This window comes from Oncorhynchus nerka, linkage group LG24, assembly GCF_034236695.1.
Source record: "Oncorhynchus nerka isolate Pitt River linkage group LG24, Oner_Uvic_2.0, whole genome shotgun sequence".
Taxonomy (NCBI): domain Eukaryota; kingdom Metazoa; phylum Chordata; class Actinopteri; order Salmoniformes; family Salmonidae; genus Oncorhynchus; species Oncorhynchus nerka.
In genome coordinates this window covers 91,291,538-91,316,439 of record NC_088419.1, presented here as the reverse complement: position 1 = coordinate 91,316,439, position 24,902 = coordinate 91,291,538, and the positions used below count along the sequence as shown (strand labels likewise).

The window sequence follows — 24,902 nt, the reverse complement described above, 5'->3', positions numbered from 1 at the left end:
CGGCTTTAAACCTCTCAGATGAAAGCTGCCATGTTAGATAGTTGGCACTGGTACTGTAAGACCTCAATCAGGCCGTTGATTGGCTAACTCAAATAAAACATTTATTGGTCACATACACATGTTTAGCAGATATTATTGTGAGTGTAGCGAAATGCTTGTGCTTCTAAACTCAGCAAAAAATGAAACTTCCCTTTTTCAGGACCCTGTCTTTCAAAGATAATTTGTAAAAATCCAAATAACTTCACAGATCTTCATTGTAAAGGGTTTTAACACTGTTTCCCATGCTTGTTCAACGAACCATAAACAATTAATGAACATGCACCTGTGGAACGGTCGTTAAGACACTAACAGCTTACAGACGGTAGGCAATTAAGGTCACAGTTATGAAAACTTAGGACACTAAAGAGGCCTTTCTACTGACTCTGAAAAACACCAAAAGAAAGATGCCCAGGGTCCCTACTCATCTGTGTGAACGCGCCTTAGGTGTATACTGCAAGGAGGCATGGGACTGCAGACATCACACCTGCGGGAAAGGTACAGGATGGCAACATCTGCCTGGGTTACACCAGGAATGCACAATCCCTCCATCAGTGCTCAGACTGTCCACAATAGGCTGAGAGAGGCTGGACTGAGGGCTTGTAGGCCTGTTGTAAGGCAGGCAGGCAACAACGTCGCCTATGGGCACAAACCCACCATCGCTGGACCAGACAGGACTTGCTGAGTTTAGTTCCGACAGTGCAGCAGTATCTAACAAGTAATCTAATTCCACAACAATAATAACTAATACACACAAATCTAAGTAAAGTAATCTCTAACTCAACAGTATTGTACTGCTAGACCTCAATCGGGCCGTTGATTGGCTAATTTAACAGGAAGTAAGAAGTGTGAGTAGATGCACATGAGCCAATCACGATCAGACCACATGGCTATATTTTCACATAGATCTGTATGTGTCAACCATTAGGAAGTGTGTTTTGAGCTATCAGCTCATTTGAAGAGCAGTCATCCAAGTCGTAGTTCACTATGCTAGGGTGTAAGGCTGTCTCAGAAACCAGTCATTTATTACACAAAAACCACACTGTTGCTTTGGGCACCACAGGATCGGATCAGGTTCTCTTATCTCATCCACAAGCAAAGCTGTTCACCTCAAGACCTGCGTGATTGGTTGATATTTCTGTCTGAACTAGTTGTTTATTATATTTGTCATTCTCGTGTGGCCCAAAGTATTTTCTGTGCTGTCCTAACTGGACATCTGTTTGTGTTTTGGTCTTGATTTCCATGACAACATCGTGGTCTTGTTTTCTCTATGGTCCTTCTCTTGGCTGGCTGGACCACTGATACTGATTTAATGGGAGAACAAAGGCCATAGAGATGACCCGACTCCATGTTTGGCATCCATACTGGGCTACGTACTGTACTTTATCTCTGCAGTACTGTCTGGAGTGGGTTAGCATCATCCCCACACAATGAACAAGAGCATTAAACTGACTTGGAAGGGTTTTGTCGTATTGCGAGATACTGAAGCCAAAAGATGAGTGTGAATAATTAAATGAATGATTCTGTTGTTCTTGGCTTTTCAACTGGCCCCGTTATTACAGAATGATTCTTGCTCTCTCTTCACATTTTTCTCTTCTTTTTTTTTGGGCAAAATTGTGTTTATTGTCTTTCTCGGTCTCTTTCTTTCCCTCTGTATTTATCCCTTCCTCCCTTCATTCTGGCTCTGTATGTAGCATCTGAATTGATTAGCGGGGAGCTAGCCCAGGGAGGGAGTCAGTCAGTGGAACATGATATTGTTACTCAGCAGGGAGGGAAGAGCACGGCATTATATTGGTAAAGACTCTCTCTCTCTCTCTCTCTCTCTCTCTCTGGGGCGTTGTTGTAGATGAATGAAGGTAAACATTGTTCTTGGTCCGTCTCGTCAGGGTGGAATGCTTAAGGCCACATTGGTCACTTGGTTTACTGAAGCCACCAATTGTGCAAGTTCTCCCACTTAAAAAGATGAGAGGCCTGTAATTTTCATCATAGGTACACTTCAACTATGACAGACAAAATGAGGGGGAAAATCCAGAAAATCACATTGTAGGATTTTTAATGAATTTATTTGCAAATTATGGTGGAAAATAAGTATTTGGTCAATAACAAAAGTTTATCTCAATACTTTGTTATATACCCTTTGTTGGCAATGACAGAGGTCAAACGTTTTCTGTAAGTCTTCACAAGGTTTTCACACACTACTGCTGGTATTTTGGCTCATTCCTCCATGCAGATCTCCTCTAGAGCAGTGATGTTTTGGGGCTGTTGCTGGGCAACACAGACTTTCAACTCCCTCCAAAGATTTTCTATGTGGTTGAGATCTGGAGACTGGCTAGGCCACTCCAGGACCTTGAAATGCTTCTTACGAAGCAACTCCTTCGTTGCCCGGGCGGTGTGTTTGGGATCATTGTCATGCTTCAATGCCCTTGCTGATGGAAGGAGGTTTTCACTCAAAATCTCACGATACATGGTCCCATTCATTCTTTCCTTTACATGGATCAGTCGTCCTGGTCCCTTTGCAGAAAAACAGCCCCAAAGCATGATGTTTCCACCCCCATGCTTCACAGTAGGTATGGTGTTCTTTGGATGCAACTCAGCATTCTTTGACCTCCAAACATGACGATTTGAGTTTTTACCAAAAAGGTATATTTTGGTTTCATCTGACCATATGACATTCTCCCGGATCATCCAAATGCTCTCTAGCAAACTTCAGACGGCCTGGACATGTACTGGCTTAAGCAGGGGGACACGTCTGGCACTGCAGGATTTGAAACCCTGGCAGTGTAGTGTGTTACTGATGGTAGGCTTTGTTACTTTGGTCCCAGCTCTCTGCAGGTCATTCACTAGGTCCCCCCGTGTGGTTCTGGGATTTTTGCTCACCATTCTTGTGATCATTTTGACCCCATGGGGTGAGATCTTGCAGCTCTTTGGTCTTGGCCATAGTAGAGTTTGGAGTGTGACTGTTTGAGGTTGTGGACAGGTGTCTTTTATACTGATAACAAGTACAAACAGGTGCCATTAATACAGGTAACGAGTGGAGGACAGAGGAGCCTCTTAAAGAAGAAGTTACAGGTCTGTGAGAGACAGAAATCTTGCTTGTTTTAGGTGACCGAATACTTATTTTCCTCCATAATTTGCAAATAAATTCATTAAAAATCCTACAATGTGATTTTCTGGATTTTTTTTTTCTCTCATTTTGTCTGTCATAGTTGAAGTGTACCTATGATGAAAATTACAGGCCTCTCATCTTTTTAAGTGGGAGAACTTGCACAATTGGTGGTTGACTAAATACTTTTTTGCCCCACTGTACCTGTCTTATACCAGATGTACTTTGCTCACTTATTTTAAGGACCCTTAGTTGTTTGCACTTAAAAAATATATATAATAATAATTGTGTGGTGTTTTGAGATAGTGAACATCTGCTAACATGGGTACTAATATCCTATTTCTCCAGATTTGCTGTGTTACTCTGATCACATTCCTTTTATTTATGTATTTATTTATTTATTTCACCTTTATTTAACCAGGTAGGCAAGTTGAGAACAAGTTCTCATTTACAATTGCGACCTGGCCAAGATAAAGCAAAGCAGTTCGACAGATACAACGACACAGAGTTACACATGGAGTAAAACAAACATACAGTCAATAATACAGTATAAACAAGTCTATATACAATGTGAGCAAATGAGGTGAGAAGGGAGGTAAAGGCAAAAAAGGCCATGGTGGCAAAGTAAATACAATATAGCAAGTAAAACACTGGAATGGTAGTTTTGCAATGGAAGAATGTGCAAAGTAGAAATAAAAATAATGGGGTGCAAAGGAGCAAAATAAATTAATTAATTAAATACAGTTAGTTGTTTGGGCTAAATTATAGGTGGGCTATGTACAGGTGCAGTAATCTGTAAGATGCTCTGACAGTTGGTGCTTAAAGCTAGTGAGGGAGATAAGTGTTTCCAGTTTCAGAGATTTTTGTAGTTCGTTCCAGTCATTGGCAGCAGAGAACTGGAAGGAGAGGCGGCCAAAGAAAGAATTGGTTTTGGGGGTGACTAGAGAAATATACCTGCTGGAGCGTGTGCTACAGGTGGGAGATGCTCTGGTGACCAGCGAGCTGAGATAAGGGGGACTTTACCTAGGGGTCTTGTAGATGACATGGAGCCAGTGGGTTTGGCGACGAGTATGAAGCGAGGGCCAGCCAACGAGAGCGTAGAATGGTGGGTAGTATATGGGGCTTTGGTGACAAAACCAGATAGACTGCACCAATTTGTTGAAGGGTATTGGAGGCTATTTTGTAAATGACATTCGAGGATTGGTAGGATGGTCAGTTTTACAAGGGTATGTTTGGCAGCATGAGTGAAGGATGCTTTGTTGCGAAATAGGAAGCCAATCTAGATTTAACTTTGGATTGGAGATGTTTGATATGGGTCTGGAAGGAGAGTTTACAGTCTAACCAGACACCTAAGTATTTGTAGTTGTCCACGTATTCTAAGTCAGAGCCGTCCAGAGTAGTGATGTTGGACAGGCAGGTAGGTGCAGGTAGCGATCGGTTGAAGAGCATGCATTTAGTTTTACTTTTATTTAAGAGCAATTGGAGGCCACGGAAGGAGAGTTGTATGGCATTGAAGCTTGCCTGGAGGGTTGTTAACACAGTGTCCAAAGAAGGGCCGGAAGTATACAGAATGGTGTCGTCTGCGTAGAGGTGGATCAGAGACTCACCAGCAGCAAGAGCGACCTCATTGATGTATACAGAGAAGAGAGTTGGTCCAAGAATTGAACCCTGTGGCACCCCCATAGAGACTGCCAGAGGTCCGGACAGCAGACCCTCCGATTTGACACACTGAACTCTATCAGGGAAGTAGTTGGTGAACCAGGCGAGGCAATCATTTGACAAACCAAGGCTGTCGAGTCTGCCGATGAGGATGTGGTGATTGACAGAGTCGAAAGCCTTGGCCAGATCAATGAATATGGCTGCACAGTAATGTTTCTTATCGATGGCGGTTAAGATATCGTTTAGGACCTTGAGCGTGGCTGAGGTGCACCCATGACCAGCTCTGAAACCAGATTGCATAGCAGAGAAGGTATGGTGAGATTCGAAATGGTCGGTAATCTGTTTGTTGACTTGGCTTTCGAAGACCTTAGAAAGGCATGGTAGGATAGATATAGGTCTGTAGCAGTTTGGGTCAAGAGTGTTCCCCCCCTTTGAAGAGGGGGATGACCGCAGCTGCTTTCCAATCTTTGGGAATCTCAGACGACACGAAAGAGGTTGAACAGGCTAGTAATAGGGGTGGCAACAATTTCGGCAGATAATTTTAGAAAGAAAGGGTCCAGATTGTCTAGCCCGGCTGATTTGTAGGGGTCCAGATTATTCAGCTCTTTCAGAACATCAGCTGAATGGATTTGGGAGAAGGAGAAATGGGGAAGGCTTGGGCGAGTTGCTGTTGGGGGTGCAGTGCTGTTGACCGGGGTAGGAGTAGCCAGGTGGAAAGCATGGTCATCCGTAGAAAAATGCTTATTGAAATTCTCAATTATGGTGGATTTATCAGTGGTGACAGTGTTTCCTATCTTCAGTGCAGTGGGCAGCTGGGAGGAGGTGTTCTTATTCTCCATGGACTTTACAGTGTCCCAGAACTTTTTTGAGTTAGTGTTGCAGGAAGCAAATTTCTGCTTGAAAAAGCTAGCCTTGGCTTTTCTAACTGCCTGTGTATAACGGTTTCTAGCTTCCCTGAACAGCTGCATATCACGGGGGCTGTTCGATGCTAATGCAGAACACCATAGGATGTTTTTGTGTTGGTTAAGGGCAGTCAGGTCTGGGGAGAACCAAGGGCTATATCTGTTCGTGGTTCTAAATTTCTTGAATGGGGCATGTTTATTTAAGATTGTTAGGAAGGCATTTAAAAAAAAATATCCAGGCATCCTCTACTGACGGGATGAGATCAATATCATTCCAGGAAACCCCGGCCAGGTCGATTAGAAAGGCCTGCTCGCTGAAGTGTTTCAAGGAGCGTTTTACAGTGATGAGTGGAGGTCGTTTGACCGCTGACCCATTACGGATGCAGGCAATGAGGCAGTGATCGCTGAGATCTTGGTTGAAGACAGCAGAGGTGTATTTAGAGGGGAAGTTGGTTAGGATGATATCTATGAGGGTGCCCGTGTTTAAGGCTTTGGGGGGGTGCCTGGTAGGTTCATTGATAATTTGTGTGAGATTGAGGGCATCAAGTTTAGATTGTAGGATGGCTGGGGTGTTAAGCATGTTCCAGTTTAGGTCGCCTAGCAGCACGAGCTCTGAAGATAGATGGGGGGCAATCAGTTCACATATGGTGTCCAGAGCACAGCTGGGGGCAGAGGGTGGTCTATAGCAGGCGGCAACGGTGAGAGACTTGTTTTTAGAGAGGTGGATTTTTAAAAGTAGAAGTTCAAATTGTTTGGGTACAGACCTGGATAGTAGGACAGAACTCTGTCCTTCCTTAACTGAGAGACTGACCTACACAGAAGACCCCATTTAACCCTTCCCTGCACAGTCTGGTATCAATTGGCCTTGGCCGTCCTAACCTATTTAAAGTCTCATGTGGCACAGATTACAGTGTCTGAGGAACGTAGTAGATCTATAATGTTTGTTTTAAACATCTTTAGCTCTGACAGATTTCCAATCTACACATAATACCCCATAATGACAAAGTGAAAACTGTTTTTTAGAATGTTTTGCAAATTTATATATATATAAAAAAAAACTGCATTAAAAAATGTATTAAAGATTAAAAACAGAAACCTTATTTACATAAGTATTCAGACCCTTTGCTATGAGACTCGAAATTGAGCTCCATTGATCATCCTTGAGATGTTTCTACAACTTGGAGTCCACCTGTGGTAAATTCAATTGTTTGGACATGATTTGGAAAGGCACACACCTGTCTTTATAAGGTCCCACAGTTGACAGTGCATGTCAGCAAAAACCAAGCCATGAGGTCAAAGGAATAGTCCGTAGAGCTCCGAGACAGGATTGTGTCGAGGTCCCCAAGAACACAGTACTTAGTACTTTGTTGAAGCACCTTTGGCAGCAATTATAGCCTTGAGTCTTCTACAAGCTTGACACACCTGCATTATTCTCTGCAGATCCTCTCAAGCTCTGTCAGGTTGGATGGGGAACGAGAGATCCTTGATGAAAACCTGCTGCAGAGCACTCAGGACCTCAGACTGGGGTTGAAGGTTCACCTTCCAACAGGACATTGACCCTGCACAGCTATTTTCAGGTCTCTCCAATCAGGTTCAGGCTGGGCTCTGCATTGTCTTGGCTGTGTGCTTAAGGTCAATGTCCTGTTGGAAAGTGAACCTTTGCCCCAGTCTGAGGTCCTGAGCAGGTTTCCATCAAGGATCTCTCTCTGCTCCAGTCATCTTTCCCTCGATCCTGACTAGTCTCCCAGTCCCTGTCGCTGAAAAACATCCCTACAGCATGATACTGCTACCACCAGGCTTCACTGTAGGGATGGTGCCAGGTTGCCTCCAGACATGACGCTTGGCATTCAGGCCAAATAGTTCAATCTTGGTTTCATCAGACCAGAGAGACCATCTTGTTTCTCATGGTCTGAGAGTCTTTAGGGGCCTTTTGGCAAACTCCAAGTGAGCTATCATGTGCCTGAGGAGTGTCTTCCGTCTGGCCACTCTACCATAAAGGCCTGATGGGTGGAATGCTGCAGAGATGGTTGTCCTTCTGGAAGGTTCTCCCATCTCCACAGAGGAACTCTGGAGCTCTGTCAGAGTGACCATTGGGTTCTTCGTCACCTCCCTGACCAAGGCCCTTCTCCCCTGAATGCTCGGTTTGGCCTTGCGGCCAGCTCTAGGAAGAGTTTTGGTGGTTCCAAACTTCTTCTATTTAAGAATGATGGAGGCCACTGTGTTCTTGGGGACCTTTAATGCTGCATCCATTTGTTGGTCCTCTTCCCCAGATCTGTGCCTCGACACAATCCTGTCTCGGAGCTCTACGGACAATTCCTTCGACCTAATGGCTTGGTTTTTGCTCTAAAATGTACTGTCAACTGCAGGACCTTATATAGACAGGTGTGTGCCTTCCCAAATCATGTCCAATCAATTTAATTTACCACAGGTGGACTCCAATCAAGTTGTAGAAACATCTCAAGGAGGATCAATGGAAACAGGATGCACCTGAGATCAACTTCGAGTCTCATAGCAAAGGGTCTGAATACTTATGTAAATAAGGTATTTCAACAACAACAAAAATGTAAAAACCTTTGCCATGAGGTAAAAACCTGTTGGCTTTGCCATGAGGTAAAAACCTGTTGGCTTTGCCATGAGGTAAAAACCTGTTGGCTTTGCCATGAGGTAAAAACCTGTTGGCTTTGCCATGAGGTAAAAACCTGTTGGCTTTGCCATGAGGTAAAAACCTGTTGGCTTTGCCATGAGGTAAAAACCTGTTGGCTTTGCCATGAGGTAAAAACCTGTTGGCTTTGCCATGAGGTAATAACCTGTTGGCTTTGCCATGAGGTAATAACCTGTTGGCTTTGCCATGAGGTAATAACCTGTTGGCTTTGCCATGAGGTAAAAACCTGTTGGCTTTGCCATGAGGTAAAAACCTGTTGGCTTTGCCATGAGGTAAAAACCTGTTGGCTTTGCCATGAGGTAAAAACCTGTTGGCTTTGCCATGAGGTAAAACCTGTTGGCTTTGCCATGAGGTAAAAACCTGTTGGCTTTGCCATGAGGTAAAAACCCACCAACAGGTAAAAACCTGTTGGCTTTGCCATGAGGTAAAACCTGTTGGCTTTGCCATGAGGTAAAACAGGTAAAACCTGTTGGCTTTGCCATGAGGTAATAACCTGTTGGCTTTGCCATGAGGTAAAAACCTGTTGGCTTTGCCATGAGGTAATAACCTGTTGGCTTTGCCATGAGGTAAAAACCTGTTGGCTTTGCCATGAGGTAATAACCTGTTGGCTTTGCCATGAGGTAATAACCTGTTGGCTTTGCCATGAGGTAATAACCTGTTGGCTTTGCCATGAGGTAAACCTGTTGGCTTTGCCATGAGGTAATAACCTGTTGGCTTTGCCATGAGGTAATAAGGTAATAACCTGTTTGCCATGAGGTAATAACTTTGCCATGAGGTAATAACCTGTTGGCTTTGCCATGAGGTAATAACCTGTTGGCTTTGCCATGAGGTAATAACCTGTTGGCTTTGCCATGAGGTAAAAACCTGTTCGCTTTGCCATGAGGTAATAACCTGTTGGCTTTGCCATGAGGTAAAAACCTGTTGGCTTTGCCATGAGGTAATAACCTGTTGGCTTTGCCATGAGGTAAAAACCTGTTCGCTTTGCCATGAGGTAAAAACCTGTTGGCTTTGCCATGAGGTAATAACCTGTTGGCTTTGCCATGAGGTAAAAACCTGTTGGCTTTGCCATGAGGTAATAACCTGTTGGCTTTGCCATGAGGTAATAACCTGTTGGCTTTGCCATGAGGTAATAACCTGTTGGCTTTGCCATGAGGTAGGTTGATGAGGATTTTTTTTGTATTTAATCCTTTTTACAATAAGGCTGAAACAAAATATGGAAAAAGCCAAGGGGTCTGAATACTTTCCGAATGCATCTTTAGTTGGGCCCAGACCCTTAAAATAGAAAAAAATACCTCAATACCATTAGTGCTCCATGGCAGAGGAAGGGAGGGTAATTCTTTCCAGCTGTCTTGCTCTGTATTAGGAATGCCCCCCCCCCCCCAGTCACCAAATGGCTTTCATCTGGAGGGAGGGGATCGGTTTTGCTAATAGGGAACCATCGTTTGGTCTGTCCTGGACAATAACATGCAATTCGGGATTGGGACTTTGATGTCATTTTTCCTAACCACCGTGCTTCTACACCTGCATTGCTTGCTGTTTGGGGTTTTAGGCTGGGTTTCTGTACAGCACTTTGAGATATCAGCTGATGTACGAAGTGCTATATAAATACATTGGATTGATTGATGTAGGTCATTGGCTATTTCTGAACAGTGGTATGTCTATGGTTAATTGATTCTGTAAAAGTTAGTTGACGTTCTATGATTTCCCAAATATTTCTGGCTGAAGGGTTGGCTCCTTAAATGGAGTGAAGGACTCTCTCTCTCTCTGTTATGTTTAACAATCCCCTTCGTTTGAAAGGAGCTCAATCAATTGGAAGCGACGTGTTTAGAATCAAAGAATGTTTGGAAATGACTGACATCATTTTTTGATTACAGGTGTTTTTACTGTGGGCCATCGTCTCTCTCTGTCTCTCTCTCTCTGTCTCTGTCTCTCCTCTCTCTCTCCTCTCTCTGTCTCTCTCTTTCTCTCTCTCTGTCTCTCTCTCTCTGTCTCTCTCTCTCTGTCTCTGTCTCTCCTCTCTCTCTCCTCTCTCTGTCTCCTCTTTCTCTCTCTGTCTCCTCTTTCTCTCTGTCTCTCTCTCTGTCTCCTCTCTCTCTGTCTCCTCTCTGTCTGTCTCTCTCTCTGTCACTCTCTCTCACTCACTCACTCACTCACTCACTCACTCACTCACATACACACCCTGCGGCGTCTTTCCGATTTTGAGGATTTTAGGTTCACTGCATAGTGGCAGAGTGTAACAGGAGGTTGAGCACAACAGTGCTGTCAGCAGTAGTTGTGTTCAAATGGTCCTACTCCTAACTCAACCTAACCACTGGGGACAGAAACCTAGCAGAGGAGCCCCCACCAGTTCTATAGACGTCACTCTATATCAGGCCAGTTCTATAGACGTCACTCTATATCAGGCCAGTTCTATAGACGTCACTCTATATCAGGCCAGTTCTATAGACGTCACTCTATATCAGGCCAGTTCTGTAGACGTCACTCTATATCAGGCCAGTTCTGTAGACGTCACTCTATATCAGGCCAGTTCTGTAGACGTCACTCTATATCAGGCCAGTTCTATAGACGTCACTCTACATCAGGCCAGTTCTGTAGACGTCACTCTATATCAGGCCAGTTCTCTACATCAGGCCAGTTCTGTAGACGTCACTCTATCAGGCCAGTTCAGGCCAGGCCAGTTCTGTAGACGTCACTCTATATCAGGCCAGTTCTGTAGACGTCACTCTACATCAGGCCAGTTCTATAGACGTCATTCTACATCAGGCCAGTTCTGTAGACGTCACTCTATATCAGGCCAGTTCTGTAGACGTCACTCTATATCAGGCCAGTTCTATAGACGTCACTCTATATCAGGCCAGTTCTGTAGACGTCACTCTATATCAGGCCAGTTCTATAGACGTCACTCTATATCAGGCCAGTTCTGTAGACGTCACTCTATATCAGGCCAGTTCTATAGACATCACTCTATATCAGGCCAGTTCTATAGACGTCAGTCTACATCAGGCCAGTTCTGTAGACGTCACTCTATATCAGGCCAGTTCTATAGACATTCGGGATGTGAAAAATGTAAAACGTTGTCTTAATGTTTAAACTGCCATTTTTTTAAATAGTTTAAACGACAAGGGGGGGAAATGATTTAAATACATGTGAATTCACAGTGCAGATATGGTCCTGCGTATGACCGCTAGGGGGCAGTGCAGTTCCATCTACCACAGTCCTGGCAACCAGACAATGTTCACCATACTGCTGTCCCCTACCCACTCAGCAACAATGGTAGTTAATGCCGTTTTAGGATTCTCTGCTGTGTTCCTCTCCTCCATGTTCTCAGTGGGCAACAGAGAACCTGACAAAATGCTGTTTTTTTTTGTACATGGGAGGGACTTAATGTCCCAATTCTCATCAATGTGATGACTCGTTGGGGTGATCTGTTTACTCCACCTATGGGGTTTTTGAGAGCTCGTTCTTTGTAGGGTTGAATACCAGGATACCGAGATTTCCTGCCCAAACCAAACTCCCTTTTCCTGGGATAAATAACTGTGAGAAACCAGTGAATTCTAATAAACTCAGCAAAAAAAGAAACTTCCTCTCACTGTCAACTGCGTTTATTTTCAGCGAACTTAACATGTCTAAATATTTGTATGAACATAATAAGATTCAACAACTGCGACATAAACTGAACAAAATCCACAGACATGTGACTAACAGAAATTGAATAATGTGTCCCTGAACAAAGGGGGAGGGTCAAAATAAAAAGTAACAGTCATTATTTAGTGTGGCCACCAGCTGCATTAAATCAAATCAAATAAAATAAAATGTATTTATATAGCCCTTCGTACATCAGCTGATATCTCAAAGTGCTGTACAGAAACCCAGCCTAAAAGTACTGCAGTGCATCTCCTCCTCATGGACTGCACCAGATTTGCCAGTTCTTGCTGTGAGATGTTACCCCACTCTTCCACCAAGGCACCTGCAAGTTCCCGGATATTTCTGTGAGGAATGGCCCAAGCCCTCACTCTCTGATCCAACAGGTCCCAGACATGCTCAATGGGATTGAGATCCGGGCTCTTCGCTGGCCATGGCAGAACACTGACATTCCTGTCTTGCAGGAAATCACGCACAGAACGAGCAGTATGGCTGGTGGCATTGTCATGCTGGAGGGTCATGTCAGGATGAGCCTGCAGGAAGGGTACCACATGAGGGAGGAGGATGTCTTCCCTGTAACGCACAGCGTTGAGATTGCCTGCAATGACAACAAGCTCAGTCTGCTGATGCTGTGACACACCGCCCCAGACCATGACGGACCCTCCACCTCCAAATCGATCCCGCTCCAGAGTACAGGCCTCAGTGTAACGCTCATTGCTTCGACGATAAACGCGAATCCGACCATCACCCCTGGTGAGACAAAACCGCGACTCGTCAGTGAAGAGCACTTTTGCCAGTCCTGTCTGGTCCAGCAATGGTGGGTTTGTGCCCATGGGTGACGTTGTTGCCGGACATGCCTACAAGCCCTGTCCAGCCTCTCTCAGCCTATTGCGGACAGTCTGAGCACTGATCGAGGGATTGTGCATTCCTGGTGTAACTCGGGCAGTTGTTGTTGCCATCCAGTACCTGTCCCGCAGGTGTGATGTTCGGATGTACCAATCCTGTGCAGGTGTTGTTACACGTGGTCTGCCACTGCGAGGACGATCAGCTGTCCATCCTGTCTCCCTGTAGCGCTGTCTTAGGCATCTCACAGTACGGACATTGCAATTTATTGCCCTGGCCACATCTGCAGTCCTCATGCCTCCTTGCAGCATGTCTAAGGCACGTTCACGCAGATGATCAGGGACCCTGGGCATCTTTCTTTTGGTGTTTTTCAGAGTCAGTAGAAAGGCCTCTTTAGTATCCTAAGTTTTCAAATCAAATCAAATTTTATTTGTCACATACACATGGTTAGCAGATGTTAATGCAAGTGTAGCAAAATGCTTGTGCTTCTAGTTCCGACAATGCAGTAATAACCAACAAGTAATCTAACTAACAATTCCAAAACTACTGTCTTATACACAGTGTAAGGAGATAAAGAATATGTACATAAGGATATATGAATGAGTGATGGTACAGAGCAGCATAGGCAAGATACAGTAGATGGTATCGAGTACAGTATATACATATGAGATGAGTATGTAAACAAAGTGGCATAGTTAAAGTGGCTAGTGATACATGTATTACATAAGGATGCAGTCGATGATATAGAGTACAGTATATACGTATGCATATGAGATGAATAATGTAGGGTAAGTAACATTATATAAGGTAGCATTGTTTAAAGTGGCTAGTGATATATTTACATCATTTCCCATCAATTCCCATTATTAAAGTGGCTGGAGTTGAGTCAGTGTGTTGGCAGCAGCCACTCAATGTTAGTGGTGGCTGTTTAACAGTCTGATGGCCTTGAGATAGAAGCTGTTTTTCAGTCTCTCGGTCCCAGCTTTGATGCACCTGTACTGACCTCGCCTTCTGGATGATAGCGGGGTGAACAGGCAGTGGCTCGGGTGGTTGATGTCCTTGATAATCTTTATGGCCTTCCTGTAACATCGGGTGGTGTAGGTGTCCTGGAGGGCAGGTAGTTTGCCCCCGGTGATGCGTTGTGCAGACCTCACTACCCTCTGGAGAGCCTTACGGTTGAGGGCGGAGCAGTTGCCGTACCAGGCGGTGATACAGCCCGCCAGGATGCTCTCGATTGTGCATCTGTAGAAGTTTGTGAGTGCTTTTGGTGACAAGCCGAATTTCTTCAGCCTCCTGAAGTTGAAGAGGCGCTGCTGCGCCTTCTTCACGATGCTGTCTGTGTGAGTGGACCAATTCAGTTTGTCTGTGATGTGTATGCCGAGGAACTTAAAACTTGCTACCCTCTCCACTACTGTTCCATCGATGTGGATAGGGGGGTGTTCCCTCTGCTGTTTCCTGAAGTCCACAATCATCTCCTTAGTTTTGTTGACGTTGAGTGTGAGGTTATTTTCCTGACACCACACTCCGAGGGCCCTCACCTCCTCCCTGTAGGCCGTCTCGTCGTTGTTGGTAATCAAGCCTACCACTGTTGTGTTGTCCGCAAACTTGATGATTGAGTTGGAGGCGTGCGTGGCCACGCAGTCATGGGTGAACAGGGAGTACAGGAGAGGGCTCAGAACGCACCCTTGTGGGGCCCAAGTGTTGAGGATCAGCGGGGAGGAGATGTTGTTGCCTACCCTCACCACCTGGGGGCGGCCCGTCAGGAAGTCCAGTACGCAGTTGCACAGGGCGGGGTCGAGACCCAGGGTCTCGAGCTTGATGACGAGCTTGGAGGGTACTATGGTGTTGAATGCCGAGCTGTAGTCGATGAACAGCATTCTCACATAGGTATTCCTCTTGTCCAGATGGGTTAGGGCAGTGTGCAGTGTGGTTGAGATTGCATCGTCTGTGGACCTATTTGGGCGGTAAGCAAATTGGAGTGGGTCTAGGGTGTCAGGTAGGGTGGAGGTGATATGGTCCTTGACTAGTCTCTCAAAGCACTTCATGATGACGGAAGTGAGTGCTACGGGGCGGTAGTCGTTTAGCTCAGTTACCTTAGCTTTCTTGGGAACAGGAACAATGGTGGCCCTCTTGAAGCATGTGGGAACAGCAGACTGGTATAGGGATTGATTGAATATGTCCGTAAACACACCGGCCAGCTGGTCTGCGCATGGTCTGAGGGCGCGGCTGGGGATGCCGTCTGGGCCTGCAGCCTTGCGAGGGTTAACACGTTTAAATGTCTTACTCACCTCGGCTGCAGTGAAGGAGAGACCGCATGTTTTTGTTGCAGGCCGTGTCAGTGGCACTGTATTGTCCTCAAAGCGGGCAAAAAAGTTATTTAGTCTGCCTGGGAGCAAGACATCCTGGTCCGTGACTGGGCTGGATTTCTTCTTGTAGTCCGTGATTGACTGTAGACCCTGCCACATGCCTCTTGTGTCTGAGCTGTTGAATTGAGATTCTACTTTGTCTCTGTACTGACGCTTAGCTTGTTTGATAGCCTTGCGGAGGGAATAGCTGCACTGTTTGTATTCGGTCATGTTACCAGACACCTTGCCCTGATTAAAAGCAGTGGTTCGCGCTTTCAGTTTCACGCGAATGCTGCCATCAATCCACAGTTTCTGGTTAGGGAATGTTTTAATCGTTGCTATGGGAACGACATCTTCAACGCACGTTCTAATGAACTCGCACACCGAATCAGCGTATTCGTCAATATTGTTATCTGACGCAATACGAAACATATCCCAGTCCACGTGATGGAAGCAGTCTTGGAGTGTGGAATCAGATTGGTCGGACCAGCGTTGGACAGACCTCAGCGTGGGAGCCTCTTGTTTTAGTTTCTGTCTGTAGGCAGGGATCAACAAAATTGAGTCGTGGTCAGCTTTTCCGAAAGGGGGGCTGGGCTGGGCCTTATATGCGTCGCGGAAGTTAGAGTAACAATGATCCAAGGTTTTTCCACCCCTGGTTGCGCAATCGATGTGCTGATAAAATTTAGGGAGTCTTGTTTTCAGATTAGCCTTGTTAAAATCCACAGCTACAATGAATGCAGCCTCCGGATAAATGGTTTCCAGTTTGCAAAGAGTTAAATAAAGTTCGTTCAGAGCCATCGATGTGTCTGCTTGGGGGGATATATACGGCTGTGATTATAATCTAAGAGAATTCTCTTGGTAGATAATGCGGTCTACATTTGATTGTGAGAAATTCTAAATCAGGTGAACAGAAGGATTTGAGTTCCTGTATGTTTCTTTCATCACACCGTGTCTCGTTAGCCATAAGGCATACGCCCCCGCCCCTCTTCTTACCAGAAAGATGTTTGTTTCTGTCGGCGCGATGCGTGGAGAAACCCGTTGGCTGCACCGCCCCGGATAGCGTCTTTCCAGTGAGCCATGTTTCCGTGAAGCAGAGAACGTTGCAGTCTCTGATGTCCCTCTGGAATGCTACCCTTGCTCGGATTTCATCAACCTTGTTGTCAAGACACTGGACATTGGCAAGAAGAATGCTAGGGAATGGTGCACGATGTGCCCGTCTCCGGAGTCTGAACAGAAGACCGCCTCGTTTCCCTCTTTTTCGGAGTCGTTTTTTTGGGGCGCTGCATGGGATCCATTCCGTTGTCCTGTTCGAAAGGCAGAACACAGGATCCGCGTCGCGAAAAACATATTCTTGGTCGTACTGATGGTGAGTTGACGCTGATCTTATATTCAGTAGTTCTTCTCGACTGTATGTAATGAAACCTAAGATGACCTGGGGTACTAATGTAAGAAATAACACGTAAAAAAACAAAAAACTGCATAGTTTCCTAGCAACGCGAAGCGAGGCGGCCATCTCTGTCGGAGCCGGATATGTTTCATAACTGTGACCTTAGTTGCCTGCCGTCTGTACACTGTTAGTGTCTTTAATGACCGTTCCACAGGTGCATGTTCATTCATTGTTTATGTTAATTGAACAAGCATGAGACAATGTTTAAACCCTTTACAATGAAGATCTGTGAAGTTATTTGGATTTTTACAAATTTTCTTTGAAAGACAGTGTCCCGAAAAAGGGACGTTTCTTTTTTTGCTGAGTTTACATTATTTCTATGAACAGCCTCGTGACCTGAAATGGAACCATTCAATGATATGCGATGTGTAAATCTGTCTTCTCTACGGTCTTCTCTCTGCTATCTGCATGATCAAACAACCACGCTCAGGGTGTGGACAGACAGCACATCTCGGTATGGATCACAGTTCAATGTGCATGTGCACTATATATACAAAAGTATGTGGACACCCCTTCAAATGAGAGGATTTGGCTATTTCTGCTGACTAGTGTATAAAATCGAGCAAACAGCCGTACATTCTCCATAGACAAACATTTGCCGAAGAATGGCCTTTACTGAAGAGCTCAGTGACTTTCAACATGGTGCCATCATAGGATGCCACCTTTCCAACAAGTCAGTTCGTCAAATTTCTGCCCTGCTAGAGCTGCCCCGGTCAACTGTAAGTGCTGTTATTGTTAAGTGGGAACGTCTATGAGCCACACAAGCTCACAGAATCACGCTTCACCATCTGGCAGTCCGACAGACAAATCTGGGTTTTGGCAAATGCCAGGAGAACGCTACCTGCTTCAATGCATTGTGCCCGCTGTAAAGTTTGGAGGAGGCAGCACTCTGTATCAGCCCCCCCCCAATGCATTGTGATATAATGACATTGAAATGATTTTCAAGCTTCCCTCAGCCATCACCAGCCTTCTTCCTGAGACTGACAGTGGTTGGAATGCTGTAATAACACAGAATAAAACAGCCCCATGATGGTAGGGATTGTCCGTTACTGCTAATCACTTAACAATTTATTCACACAACTTACTTTTACTTCATTTTAATATTTCAGTTGTGTATATTTCTTTCGGTTTTATCTGATGACTTAATTACTTTAAGGAATGAAAAACAATAATCTCATCTCTGCTCAGGTAGTAGCAGCCAGCCAGACAAGCATCTGTTATCTCTGCTCAGGTAGTAGCAGCCAGCCAGACAAGCATCTGTTATCTCTGCTCAGGTAGTAGCAGCCAGCCAGACAAGCATCTGTTATCTCTGCTCAGGTAGTAGCAGCCAGCCAGACAAGCATCTGTTATCTCTGCTCAGGTAGTAGCAGCCAACCAGACAAGCATCTGTTATCTCTACTCAGGTAGTAGCAGCCAGCCAGACAAGCATCTGTTATCTCTGCTCAGGTAGTAGCAGCCAGCCAGACAAGCATCTGTTATCTCTGCTCAGGTAGTAGCAGCCAGCCAGACAAGCATCTGTTATCTCTGCTCAGGTAGTAGCAGCCAGCCAGACAAGCATCTGTTATCTCTACTCAGGTAGTAGCAGCCAGCCAGACAAGCATCTGTTATCTCTGCTCAGGTAGTAGCAGCCAGCCAGACAAGCATCTGTTATCTCTGCTCAGGTAGTAGCAGCCAGCCAGACAAGCATCTGTTATCTCTGTGCTCCCCATTGGAACGAGTCATCCTTTTTAGCAAGGCTAGTAGTAGCTAGCTGGCTGATTTTTAAATAATGGTACTACTACTTCGAAGTAGATAAGGCATACTTTCAAGACTTGCCTATTACCAATTATTTCAACTATCTATCAGGTAGAGCTACCTCAGGAACGGACTCTATCCCTCTCGCTGTTGTGTTGTCACTCCTCTCTCATCATATGGTCTGTGTCCGTGGCAAGAAATAACAGGTGCAATGGATTATGGGCATTGTAGTTCATTACCACGGTTCAAAGCTGAACATTTGCCTAATGAAAACTACAACTCCCTTCAGCCTAGCGTCCCGCATAGTTCTTCACTTAGTTTTTCTTGTGAATTGTTTGATTTCTCTCTAGAGAAACGTCATGTTGAGCTCACAGAAAAAAATACCTAAATAAAATTGAGGTCAATTAGTTCTGCAATAACCCCCCCCCAAAAAATGAATTTTGGTTAATCGCTCAGCAGTAGGACGTATAGAGGAGTTGGTGATGTTCTATAACCTGCAGTCAACAATGCATAATGGGAATATTTTGATGTTGGCTGTGCTGCTTTAGTATTGAAGGAGAACTGGCTGGATTGGTAGCTTGGTTGGCTGGATTGGTAGCTACATTGGCTGGATTGGTAGCTAGGTTGGCTGGATTGGTAGCTCGGTTGGCTAGATTGGTGGCTCGGTTGGCTGGATTGGTGGCTCGGTTGGCTGGATTGGTGGCTCGGTTGGCTGGATTGGTGGCTCGGTTGGCTGGATTGGTGGCTCGGTTGGCTGGATTGGTGGCTCGGTTGGCTGGATTGGTGGCTCGGTTGGCTGGATTGGTGGCTCGGTTGGCTAGGTTGGCTGGATTGGTGGCTCGGTTGGCTAGATTGGTGGCTCGGTTGGCTGGATTGGTAGCACGGTTGTTATAAGCATATTAAACGGCCCACTGACTGACTGTCTTATTAGAACATAATTTGTTTTTGTTGACTGAAATTGTCTCTAACAATTTTTGGGGGATGGCAGAAAAAACCCAATTCCAAACTGTGCCCAGTGCCCACTTATAATCTTTATCAAGCTGGCTGACCACTGAATCACAAATGCCCTCTTGAGTTTCCACTCATGTTGTTTTGTCAGACCCAGAGGCTTGATCAAAACAAAGGGGAGTGACGCACACACACACACACACACACACTGGCACACAGCAGACTATCCTGCCAGACTGCCATTGACGGTCCGTGTGGGAAGGAAGGAGCTTTCTGGAAGGCGTCCAGGTGGCACTAGTAAAAAGGGAAAGGAGAGACCTGACACACACACACACAGACCTGGCAGACACAAACAAAGACCTGGGGGGCTTTTGGTAGGTCCTCAAAGTCATGCTGTTTGAAGTGGGCCCCTCCGTGTGTATATGCGTGCGTGTTTGTGTGTCCTGGCTGTCTGTGTTTTTGCCACTCAGTCAGCGGACTGAGTGCAGAAACCCAGTTTTAGGAATAGCTTATATTTCATGATGTTTCTCTAGCCCACATACTGTAATGCCATCAGTGTTGGGTTTCTCACGGCCTAGCCTCTCATACCTTCACGGCCTAGCCTCTCATACCTTCACGGCCTAGCCTCTCACACCTTCACGGCCTAGCCTCTCACACCTTCACGGCCTAGCCTCTCACACCTTCACGGCCTAGCCTCTCACACCTTCACGGCCTAGCCTCTCACACCTTCACGGCCTAGCCTCTCACACCTTCACGGCCTAGCCTCTCACACCTTCACGGCCTAGCCTCTCACACCTTCACCTTCACGGCCTAGCCTCTCACACCTTCACGGCCTAGCCTCTCACACCTTCACGGCCTAGCCTCTCATACCTTCACGGCCTAGCCTCTCATCTCCTCTCATACCTTCACGGCCTAGCCTCTCACACCTTCACGGCCTAGCCTCTCATACCTCTACTCTCTACCTCTCATACCTTCACGGCCTAGCCTCTCACACCTTCACGGCCTAGCCTCTCACACCTTCACGGCCTAGCCTCTCATACCTCTACTCTCTACCTCTCATACCTTCACGGCCTAGCCTCTCATACCCCCAAATGTAGCTGGCTGTCCAGAACCCTCTCTCTAAGGTGACTTTCTGCATTGCCTGTAAACTACTGTAACCCCCCCCCATGCAGCTGGAGATAGAGACATCATATAGGGACCCCCCCCCCCTCCCCGCCCCATGCAGCTGGAGATAGAGACATCATATAGGGACCCCCTCCCCCCATGCAGCTGGAGATAGAGACATCATATAGGGACCCCCCCCCCCATGCAGCTGGAGATAGAGACATCATATAGGGACCCCCCATGGGACCCCCTCCCCCGCCCCATGCAGCTGGAGATGGAGACATCATATAGGGACCCCCTCCCCGCCCCCATGCAGCTGGAGATAGAGACATCATATAGGGACCCCCCCCACCCCATCCCATCATATAGCCCCCCATGCAGCTGGAGATAGAGACATCATATAGGGACCCCCTCCCCATATAGCCCCCATGCAGCTGGAGATAGAGACATCATATAGGGACCCCCCCTGCAGCTGGAGATAGAGACATCATATAGGGACCCCCCCCCATGCAGCTGGAGATAGAGACATCATATAGGGACCCCTCCCCGCCCCATGCAGCTGGAGATAGAGACATCATATAGGGACCCTCCCCACCCCATGCAGCTGGAGATAGAGACATCATATAGGGACCCCCCCCCGCCCCATGCAGCTGGAGATAGAGACATCATATAGGGACCCCCTCCCCGCCCCATGCAGCTGGAGATAGAGACATCATATAGGGACCCCCTCCCCGCCCCCATGCAGCTGGAGATAGAGACATCATATAGGGACCCCCCCCCCGCCCCATGCAGCTGGAGATAGAGACATCATATAGGGACCCCCCCGCCCCATGCAGCTGGAGATAGAGACATCATATAGGGACCCCCCCCCCCCCATGCAGCTGGAGATAGAGACATCATATAGGACATCATATCATATAGGGACCCCTCCCCGCCCCATGCAGCTGGAGATAGAGACATCATATAGGGACCCCCATGCAGCTGGAGATAGAGACATCATATAGGGACCCCTCCCCCCCCCATGCAGCTGGAGATAGAGACATCATATAGGGACCCCTCCCCGCCCCATGCAGCTGGAGATAGAGACATCATATAGGGACCCCCTCCCCCCCCATGCAGCTGGAGATAGAGACATCATATAGGGACCCCCCTCCCCGCCCCCCTCCCCGCCCCATGCAGCTGGAGATAGAGACATCATATAGGGACCCCTCCCCGCCCCATGCAGCTGGAGATAGAGACATCATATAGGGACCCCCGCCCCATGCAGCTGGAGATAGAGACATCATATAGGGACCCCCTCCCCGCCCCATGCAGCTGGAGATAGAGACATCATATAGGGACCCCCTCCCCCCCCATGCAGCTGGAGATAGAGACATCATATAGGGACCCCCCCCCGCCCCATGCAGCTGGAGATAGAGACATCATATAGGGACCCCCCCATGCAGCTGGAGATAGAGACATCATATAGGGACCCCCTCCCCGCCCCATGCAGCTGGAGATAGAGACATCATATAGGGACCCCCTCCCCATATAGCCCCCATGCAGCTGGAGATAGAGACATCATATAGGGACCCCCCCCCCCGCCCCATGCAGCTGGAGATAGAGACATCATATAGGGACCCCCCCCCCCATGCAGCTGGAGATAGAGACATCATATAGGGACCCCCTCCCCGCCCCCATGCAGCTGGAGATAGAGACATCATATAGGGACCCCCATGCAGCTGGAGATAGAGACATCATATAGGGACCCCCTCCCCCCCCATGCAGCTGGAGATAGAGACATCATATAGGGACCCCTCCCCGCCCCATGCAGCTGGAGATAGAGACATCATATAGGGACCCCCCCCCTCCCCGCCCCATGCAGCTGGAGATAGAGACATCATATAGGGACCCCCCCATCCCATGCAGCTGGAGATAGAGACATCATATAGGGACCCCCTCCCCGCCCCATGCAGCTGGAGATAGAGACATCATATAGGGACCCCCCATCCCATCATATAGCCCCCATGCAGCTGGAGATAGAGACATCATATAGGGACCCCCTCCCCCCCCCCCCCCATGCAGCTGGAGATAGAGACATCATATAGGGACCCCCGCCCCATGCAGCTGGAGATAGAGACATCATATAGGGACCCCCCCCGCCCCATGCAGCTGGAGATAGAGACATCATATAGGGACCCCCCCACCCCATGCAGCTGGAGATAGAGACATCATATAGGGACCCCTCCCCGCCCCATGCAGCTGGAGATCATATAGAGACATCATCATAGGGACCCCCCCATCCCCCCCCCCACTCCCGCCCCATGCAGCTGGAGATAGAGACATCATATAGGGACCCCCTCCCCGCCCCATGCAGCTGGAGATAGAGACATCATATAGGGACCCCCCCTCCCCGCCCCATGCAGCTGGAGATAGAGACATCATATAGGGACCCCCTCCCCCCCCCATGCAGCTGGAGATAGAGACATCATATAGGGACCCCCCATGCAGCTGGAGATAGAGACATCATATAGGGACCCCCTCCCCGCCCCATGCAGCTGGAGATAGAGACATCATATAGGGACCCCCCCCCTCCCCGCCCCCATGCAGCTGGAGATAGAGACATCATATAGGGACCCCCTCCCCCGCCCCATGCAGCTGGAGATAGAGACATCATATAGGGACCCCCCATGCAGCTGGAGATAGAGACATCATATAGGGACCCCTCCCCGCCCCATGCAGCTGGAGATAGAGACATCATATAGGGACCCCCTCCCCGCCCCATGCAGCTGGAGATAGAGACATCATATGCAGCTGGACATCCCCCCATGCAGCTGGAGATAGAGACATCATATAGGGACCCCCATGCAGCTGGAGATAGAGACATCATATAGGGACCCCCTCCCCGCCCCATGCAGCTGGAGATAGAGACATCATATAGGGACCCCCCCCCCCCCCATGCAGCTGGAGATAGAGACATCATATAGGGACCCCCTCCCCGCCCCATGCAGCTGGAGATAGAGACATCATATAGGGACCCCCTCCCCGCCCCATGCAGCTGGAGATAGAGACATCATATAGGGACCCCCTCCCCCCCATGCAGCTGGAGATAGAGACATCATATAGGGACCCCCTCCCATGCAGCTGGAGATAGAGACATCATATAGGGACCCCTCCCCGCCCCATGCAGCTGGAGATAGAGACATCATATAGGGACCCCCCCCCTCCCCGCCCCATGCAGCTGGAGATAGAGACATCATATAGGGACCCCCTCCCCCCCCCATGCAGCTGGAGATAGAGACATCATATAGGGACCCCCTCCCCGCCCCCATGCAGCTGGAGATAGAGACATCATATAGGGACCCCCCCCCCGCCCCCATGCAGCTGGAGATAGAGACATCATATAGGGACCCCCTCCCCGCCCCATGCAGCTGGAGATAGAGACATCATATAGGGACCCCCTCCCCGCCCCATGCAGCTGGAGATAGAGACATCATATAGGGACCCCCCCCTCCCCGCCCCATGCAGCTGGAGATAGAGACATCATATAGGGACCCCCTCCCCCCGCCCCCATGCAGCTGGAGATAGAGACATCATATAGGGACCCCCTCCCCCTCCCCCCCCATGCAGCTGGAGATAGAGACATCATATAGGGACCCCCTCCCCGCCCCATGCAGCTGGAGATAGAGACATCATATAGGGACCCCCTCCCCCGCCCCCATGCAGCTGGAGATAGAGACATCATATAGGGACCCCCCTCCCCGCCCCATGCAGCTGGAGATAGAGACATCATATAGGGACCCCCTCCCCCGCCCCCATGCAGCTGGAGATAGAGACATCATATAGGGACCCCCCCCCCATGCAGCTGGAGATAGAGACATCATATAGGGACATCATATAGGGACCCCCATCCCCGCCCCCATGCAGCTGGAGATAGAGACATCATAGGGACCCCCCATGCAGCTGGAGATAGAGACATCATATAGGGACCCCCCATGCAGCTGGAGATAGAGACATCATATAGGGACCCCCCCCCCATGCAGCTGGAGATAGAGACATCATATAGGGACCCCTCCCCGCCCCATGCAGCTGGAGATAGAGACCGCCCCCATGCAGCTGGAGATAGAGACATCATATAGGGACCCCCTCCCCGCCCCATGCAGCTGGAGATAGAGACATCATATAGGGACCCCCTCCCCGCCCCATGCAGCTGGAGATAGAGACATCATATAGGGACCCCTCCCCGCCCATGCAGCTGGAGATAGAGACATCATATAGGGACCCCCTCCCCGCCCCATGCAGCTGGAGATAGAGACATCATATAGGGACCCCCTCCCCCGCCCCATGCAGCTGGAGATAGAGACATCATATAGGGACCCCCCCCCTCCCCTCCCCATGCAGCTGGAGATAGAGACATCATATAGGGACCCCCTCCCCCCCATGCCCTCCCCCATGCAGCTGGAGATAGAGACATCATATAGGGACCCCCTCCCCGCCC

At 48.0% G+C, this 24,902-nt stretch overlaps 1 protein-coding gene across 1 annotated transcript in view; it reads left to right on the top strand.

The window, feature by feature from the left end:
• The window catches only part of atf6 (activating transcription factor 6), a 133,036-nt gene that overhangs the window by 100,972 nt on the left and 7,162 nt on the right, over positions 1 to 24,902 (top strand). The gene's annotated exons all lie outside the window — the stretch shown is intronic.